An 8,139-nucleotide genomic window follows, 5' to 3' on the forward strand; every position below is an offset into this window, starting at 1 on the left:
TTCATGACCCGGTGCTTGCACAGGGGATACCTTTATCTTTAACTGAGGAAATCCCTGTTAATAAGGGAGTAAAACAGGGATGTGTGATGGCCCCTCTGCTGTTCAACCTATATATTAATGATGTGGTAGGAAAGATGGAGGGCTCCCACTTTATGGCACCCAGTATCTGCCAGACCAAGATTTCCATCCTCCTGTATGCTGATGATATGGTGCTGATATCACTGACTAGAATAGGGATAAAAAGACTTTTGGACAACCTAGGCTTATACTGCAAAGACCAGGGGCTGTCCATAAATTATCTTAAAACCAAGGTGATGGTCTTCAGGAAACGCTCCCCCCCCCAATTTTTCCTGAAGTATTCTGGGTACACGGATAGAACAGTGCACCTCCTACAAATACCTGGGCGTAACGTTTAGCGAAACATTAACATGGAAGGCACACTTGTCCAGTTTGAGAGTGGCTACCCTGAGAAGTACATTGTCAAATTCTTTTTCTCAAAAGGAGGCTGCTTGATTGACCCGGCTATTAAACTATTTGGCAGCAAAGTAATATCTTCTATACTATATGGTGCAGAGATTTGGGGCTGGAATGAGCAAGTGATTAACCACCTAGAAAAAATTCAGAACCTCTTTATGAGAAGGATTTTAGCTCTTCCTAAAGGATCCCCAGTGGCTCTTATGAGGGCTGAACTGGGACTACCATCCATAAAAGCACGGGTTAAACTAATCACCATGAAAAACTGGCTGAAATGTACACGAAAGAATTCTGAAGTCATCATCAGTCAAAACCTAGAGCTCCCTTCCATTACTGTTAGAATCCATCTAGAGCAGGGGTAGTCAAACTGCGGCCCTCCAGATGTCCGTGGACTACATTTCCCAGGAGCCCCTGCCAGCAAACGCTGGCAGGGGGCTCCTGGGAATTGTAGTCCATGGACATCTGGAGGGCCACAGTTTGACTACCCCTGATCTAGAGTATATAAACAGTATTATCTTACACTACTCTATCCCAGACGATCTAATCAGGCCTGGAAGCTCAGTAAAGGAGCTCCAGAAATGGATCTATCAAATGGATGCAGTTCTAGACGGTGATATAATTGCTCGGTCCAGAGCTGTCCCTCTTTTTAAACACTTCAAGAGAATTCACTGCAGATCTTCATATCTGGAGAGTCTGCTACCCTTAACACTCAGGATGGCATTTACTCATTTAAGGTTCCAATCCTTACCCATAGCAGTGCCTAGTGGTCGGTTCTCCCATCTCCCCCATATCTGAATGCATCTGCAAATGTGATAGGGGAGTGATTGAGGACCTCACACACTATGTAATGGACTATGTATTAAAAGAATACTCCCTACCACCTCAGGCCTCTCAAAAACTGAGTATATGATTTTTTTTATTGTCTGATATCGATGCCTACATTACAGAGTTGCACTGTTTGCTCTTGCAGCCAGGAATATCAGGTCCAATTGTGCAGTTAGAAGGTCTGGGATCCCTAAGCAAAAGCTCGGCAGAAGAGCTCCGTCTTACAAGCCCTCTGGAACTGGGCAAGTTCCATGAGAGCTCGAATCTCCCCCTGTAGCCCGTTCTACCAAATATTGCTGGTTGGTGGGGTGCAGATTGGACCTAGCACTATGTATATTCTCTTTTCCACATAGTTTTGTTTGATTCTTGTGTGTGTGTGGGTAGGAATTCAACAGATCCATTAGTGGACATTTTTATTAAAAATAGGCCTCTCCAAGGGCTGGTTCACATACCAGCCCAAAGGTTGTTCATTACATGCTATAGAATACAGTAGCAAGTGTTATGTGCTGCTATCTGCAAGACAAACACATAGGGCTGCTAGACTCCACACACACACACACACACCATTGGCCGTTTTAGTTGCCTATCACCACTCTGGGAGTATAAAAAATACCAACATCTACTGCATCACTATGTCCCTTCCAAGGAAAACCCAGCTGTGGTAGTCGGGAGTTCTAGGAATTGTCAGAATTTTCAGCATGTTCACCATTATGCTCCTGGTGACTCCTAGGGCTACCCTACATCACTTCCAGGTCATCCCTAGAAATGACATAAAACTTCCAGGGTTTTCCCCGGAAGTTACATAAAAATGCAGCGCATATCCCCACTTCTAGCACTCCTTCCAAGACTAGCAATCTAAAAATCCACCACATTATTTATTTATTTATTTATTTATTTATTTATTTATTTATTTACTTACTTACTTACTTACTTACTTACTTACTTACTTACTTACTTATTTATTTATCGCATTGAGCCTGGAAATCCTAGGACTGTCTGGCAGGCAGGTAAGAGTCTTCAGAGGGGGTCTGCCATAGCCTGCCTCTGCATCATGACCCTGCAGTTCTTTGGAGGTCTCCCATCCAAATACTAGCCAGGGTGAACCTGCTAGTGAGATCTGATGAGATTGAGTTTGTCTGTGCTATTCAGGTCAAGTCTAAGATGCCATGTGACGCCACACTGGAATCTCTATGCATGAAGCCCTACACAACAACAATGTTTGCAACCATTTCGACCGGAGAGGAGGAGGAGGAGGCGGAGGGGGAGGGGGAGGGGGAGGGGGAGGGGGGGAGGAGGAGGAGGAGGAGGCGGCGGCGGCGGTGGCGGCGGCGGCAGCTCAAAGCGGCTTGCAGTCGCCTTCCCTTTCCTCTCCCCACAACAGACCCCCTGTGAGGTGGGTGAGGCTGAGAGAGCCCTGATATCACTGCTCGGTCAGAACAGTTTTATCAGTGCAGTGGCGAGCCCAAGGTCACTCAGCTGGCTGCATGTGGGGGAGTGCAGAATTGAACCTGGCTCGCCAGATTGGAAGTCGGCACTCCTAACCACTACGCCAAACTGGCTCTCAAAATCCAAGGTAAAATGTTGAATGCATGTACAATTAAGAATCATAAAATCACAATTTAAATGATATGGCAATCTATATAACATTTGTAAACATGTGGCTATTATATAAAAATGTACAAATATATTTCCTTGGAAATTTATTTGCATCTTAATGGGGGCAGCACAGAATTTGGCGGTGCACAGGATAGTTTGGGAGTTCTCATCATTGAAATGTTTCTTTACCTTTTCTTTTGCTGCTAGGCCTGAGTAGCTCTCTAATATAATCTGTATACTTTTGTCATGTAACATATCATATATGGGGCAGTGGAAAAGAAAATGCTCCCTTGTTTCAATTTGATTTCTGGGGCAGGGGCAGAATCTCTTAGGGAGGTTTTTTTTTTTTGTATCAGCCTTATTCACAATCTGAGCCCCATTTCTGAGCCCCATTTCCTGTGCTGGGGACCCAAGCTCACATTATTCTCCTTCTCTTCATTGTATCCTCACAACAAGTCTGCGAGGTTAGGTGCAAGTATATGACTAAGGTCATTCAGCAAGCTTCCATGGCCTAGTGAGATTTTGAACCTGGGTCTCTCAGATCCCAGTTCAGAATTGCTCATTATACCACGCTGACCCAACCTGGTGCAGTGGTTAAGAGCAGTGGACTCTAATCTGGAGAACTGGGTTTGATTTCCCCACTCCTCCACATGCAGCCAGCTGGATGACCTTGGGCTAGTCACAGAGCTGTTCTCACAGAGCAGTTCTCTCAAAGCTCTTGCAGGTTTACCTACCTCACAGAGTGTCTGTTGTGGGGAAAGGAAGGGAATGGTGTTTGTAAGTTGTTTGGGGGCCCTAGGTAGTGAAAAGCAGAATATAAAAAAACAGCTCCTCTTCTTCTTTAGCACCAGAGTCCTTCTCCAAACCATTCATCCAGCAAGTACAGATTCCATGAACACAAATGACAATCCAGCCTAGGGACATTCCTAGGGCAAATGTGTGGTAAAATTAGTCTCAACATTTACTATTGTGTAGATAATAGTGGTGGGTTCTCCTACTTGTTGCAACTCATGGGAAATTGGGTGGTGGAAATGGGATCTTTGTGTGGGAAAGGCAAAACAGGCCCCATTGCCAGAGGGAGGGAGGAAACCAATAATTTATGCCTTGTAACCTGGGGATTGGAGGGCACCTCCCTGGCCTCACGTTGATCTGTGCAAATTAAAGGCGTAAACCAGAGGGTAGTCAAACTGCGGCCCTCCAGATGTCCATGGACTACAATTCCCAGAAGCACCTGCCAGCGAATGCTGGCAGGGGCTTCTGGGAATTGTAGTCCATGGACATCTGGAGGGCCGCAGTTTGACTACCCAAACATTACTTTCTTTAATATACCGTAAAATGCAATAGCTATGAAGCTGTAACAAGTTATACAATTGGTGGTTGTCCTCTAAATATTCTGATTGTAACTCTAGGAAAATCAGGAGTGGGTGTTTACGATAATTTGCTGCAGTGATCATTTAAATTTGGGATGTACCAGGAAAATCAGAGGCAGTGAAGTATGAGGAGGTTGTTTCCCCCCCGACATTTTAATCAGCAGAGGGCGATATAGGCCATATTGAACAAAATGAAGTTCAATAGTCCAGGGGCAACTTTAAGATCAGCAAAGCTTTACTTAAGGTGTAAGCTCTTGTGAGCATGCACATTTCTACAAATATTGGAAGATATCCTCTTCAGGTACCTGAAGAAGTGTGCTTGCACATTTAAGTTTATACCTTGAATAAAATTTCGTTGGTTTTGCTGCTTCAGACCAACCCAGTGACCCACCTGAATTATCCATGCTTGGATGGGCCCTTTGTTTTTGCTGGACTATGACAGATCTGCAATGTGCATGACTGAGCGGAATATAAAGGGTGTCCTGCAGGGGGCATCGCAGGAGACATATATTTAGCATAGACAGGATAGGAACTTCCTGATGGTTTTCAAATTATCTCCTCCAGGGTCCTGATTGGCTCAACAGGAGACTTCCTGCTTTTTGAGCCCACTTCCTCCCTGCTTGTCTCTGGAAAAGTCAAACAGCAGGGGGGGGGTGGATGGGGGGGTTCCCTGCGTGGGGGGTGCGGGGGTGTGGGGGCCACTTCCGCGCCCCCCCTTCAAAGCCCACACTTATGAGCAGGCTTTGAAGTCTAGTATTATCATAACTTTCTAAATCGAGCCAATGTACTATGGAATGAGGTAGATGCTATGGGACTGAGAGAACCCTTGACTGCCCAGGTGATCCTCTTGTGAAATCCAGTCCTCAAAAAGTTGGGATAGATTGACCAGAAGGGAGATTCCCGGGGCCACTGTTGTAGAATAAACAGAAGACGTGGTGTATTCTGCCAGCACCCAAATGTTGCAATGAGCTACCTTCATTCTTAGGACTGAGTTAAGCTAGAGCTTTCCTGCAGCCCAGAAGTCTTTTCCCTGCTTTTGCCATATTTCTCTCCTGATTAATACATTGTTACTGGAGGTTTATTTTTGGGTAAGAGAAGTCACTGGTATACCATGGCAACCAGCACTAGGACGTAACATAGCACAAGCTGGTTTGATAAAAATATCTCTGGAACCATCCAGGTCGATTTGATAATAAAAAACGACATCAAATGCTGTCATTTATGGACATCCTGATGTCAAACAAGGTCTGAACTGAATAGATGTAGCTGTTCACCACTTAAACACACACACAGAGTTTAATTGTGGAAGTATTTCAAGGTCACACCCTGAGAGACAGCTGTCTCTGAGAGCCAGCTTGGTGTAGTAGTGAAGAACTGTAGCTTCTAATCAGGTGAGCTGGGTTTGATTCCTCACTCCTCCACATGTAGCCAGCTGGGGGGACCTTGGGCTAGTCACAGTCCTGATAGTACTGTTCTCACAGAGCAGTCCTGTCAGAGCTCTTATCTGTCTCACCTCCCTCACAGGGTGTTTGTTGTGGGGAGAGGAAAGGGAAGGTGATTGTAAGCCGCTTTGAGACTCTTTTCAGGCTGTGAAAAGCAAGGTACAAAACCCAGGGTGTTTCCGCACAAGGACCAATGTTGCCAATTGGTTCCACAAAGCCGAAACACTATTTTTAAAAGTGCAATCTCGGCGTTACGCATACCTGCCTTTGAGGTGGAATCCAGTAGCGTTTCAATCGTTTCCCACAGGTTTCCGGTCTCGCAAAAATCGCTAGAAAGGAAGCGATTTTTTCTGTGCTTTGTCCCGCCCCTGGCCATCAATCAAACGAACAGCCAATGGGCGGTTGTTATCATGCTCCGGAAAATCCCCTTTCCCTTTAAGAACAGGGTTTTTTTTTTAAAAAAAAGAAAAACACACGTTGCAACGAATATGCCTTGATTCCTCCTAACGTAGAGTCCCATCTAGCTGGCGTGTGAGCTGGCGAGTCATCGTTACTATGCTCCCCCGAGTGAAACCCCCCCCCCCCACGGGCGCGATTTTCAGCCGAAAATAAAGGGAACTTGCAAATGGGGCTGTGTTGTGCTTGGGGACTTTGGGGAGCTTTAAAGCAGTTCTGTGAAGGGACTGTAGCCGGAGAAGCCTTGCTGGGTGAATGAAGGCTCGCCAGTTCGTTGCTTTCTGCTCGCTCTGAGAAAAAAAAAATGGCGATCGTTTCGCCGGAAGTTCGGAGGAGAGATCCAGGGGGGAGGGACTTTGTTGGAACCTCAACAATGGGAATGCACAGGTCTTTTTCACTAGTGTTGCAGATTGTTTGCAAGAGTGTAGTGCTTTTCGGAGGGTGAATCCACTATTCCCGATTTCCCTTTAAGCGCTACAACGAATCGCTTTTTGCGGGACTGTTTCAGGAGTGTTGCAGATTGTGTGCAACATCATGCAGAACTGCAAATTAGTAGCATTTACAAATTGCAAAGGTAAGAGCCTCTTGTGGCGCAGAGTGGTAAGGCAGCCACCTGAAAGCTTTGCCCATGAGGTTGGGAGTTCAATCCCAGCAGCTGGCTCAAGGTTGACTCAGCCTTCCATCCTTCCGAGGTCAGTAAAACGAGTACCCAGCTTGCTGGGGGGTAAACGGTAATGACTGGGGAAGGCACTGGCAAACCACCCCGTATTGAGTCTGCCATGAAAACGCTAGAGGGCGTCACCCCAAGGGTCAGACATGACTCGGTGCTTGCACAGGGGATACCTTTACCTTTACCTTTACAAATTGCAAGCCTTCTGCTACATTAAAGTTGTGCGGAATGGACCCCAATTCTTCTTCTAAATCCCTTCAGTTGGCATATATTGAATGTGACGATTTGTAGAAATGTACATTGGAGGAAGAGAGGAGGGAGAAGAAGAGACAAAAGAATCCACAGTCTCTAAGAGCCAGCATGGTAAGTGGTTAATTATTAGGGACTATAGACATATTTTGTATATTATGTGTACAACTTGCTGAAATGGGGATCTTGCTGTGGAATTTTGCATCGTTTAATGTGTTGGGTTCAGCTATGTTTTGAGACTCCTGGTTGGTTCCACAACCCTAATTCCTAGGATATTGTTCACCGAGAGCCAGCATGGTGTAGTAGTGGCTAAAAGTGGTGGTTTCTAATCTGGAGAGCTGGGTTTGATTCCCTGCTCCTCCACATGCAGCCAGCTGGGTGACCTTCAGCTAATCCCACACCTGATAATGCTGTTCTCACAAAGCAGTCCTGTCAGAGCTCTCACCCACCTCACAGGTCGTGGGGAGAGGAAGGGAAGCCGCTTTGGGTCTCCTCTGGGCAGTGAAAAGCGGGTTATAAAAACCAGCTCTTCTCCTTCTCCTTCTCCTTCTCCTTCTCCTTCTCCTTCTCCTTCTCCTTCTCCTTCTCCTTCTCCTTCTCCTTCTCCTTCTCCTTCTCCTTCTCCTTCTCCTTCTCCTTCTCCTTCTCCTTCTCCTGAATGTCCCATCCATTGTTCGAGCTGACCGATTTCTGCAATCTACACAAAAAAGTAGCATAAATTAACATCTGCAGATGGGGCTGAACTGATATTGGGGATTCTCTCCTATTTATATATTCACTATTGCCTCTGTCCTGCTTGGCCACCCCTGCAGGCATATCCGCTCCGTGTAGAGCTGTACGTGTAGAGCTGCACAAAGCAGGAGTTCAGAGTTTCAAGCTTCTCGGGTCATTAATTCAACCAGCCTCCATCTCTCTCTGCTGATGGTAAATCCCTTCCCCACCCGACAGTGCGATGGGCTGCCACCTGCTGTCCCCCCTGTGACATTGCAAGAGGACCGTCTTGTGGGCTGTGCATGACAGGGCTGGCGATTTCGTCCCTTGATTGCTGAACCAGCCT

Source organism: Paroedura picta, chromosome 6, assembly GCF_049243985.1.
Source record: "Paroedura picta isolate Pp20150507F chromosome 6, Ppicta_v3.0, whole genome shotgun sequence".
Taxonomy (NCBI): Eukaryota; Metazoa; Chordata; class Lepidosauria; order Squamata; family Gekkonidae; genus Paroedura; species Paroedura picta.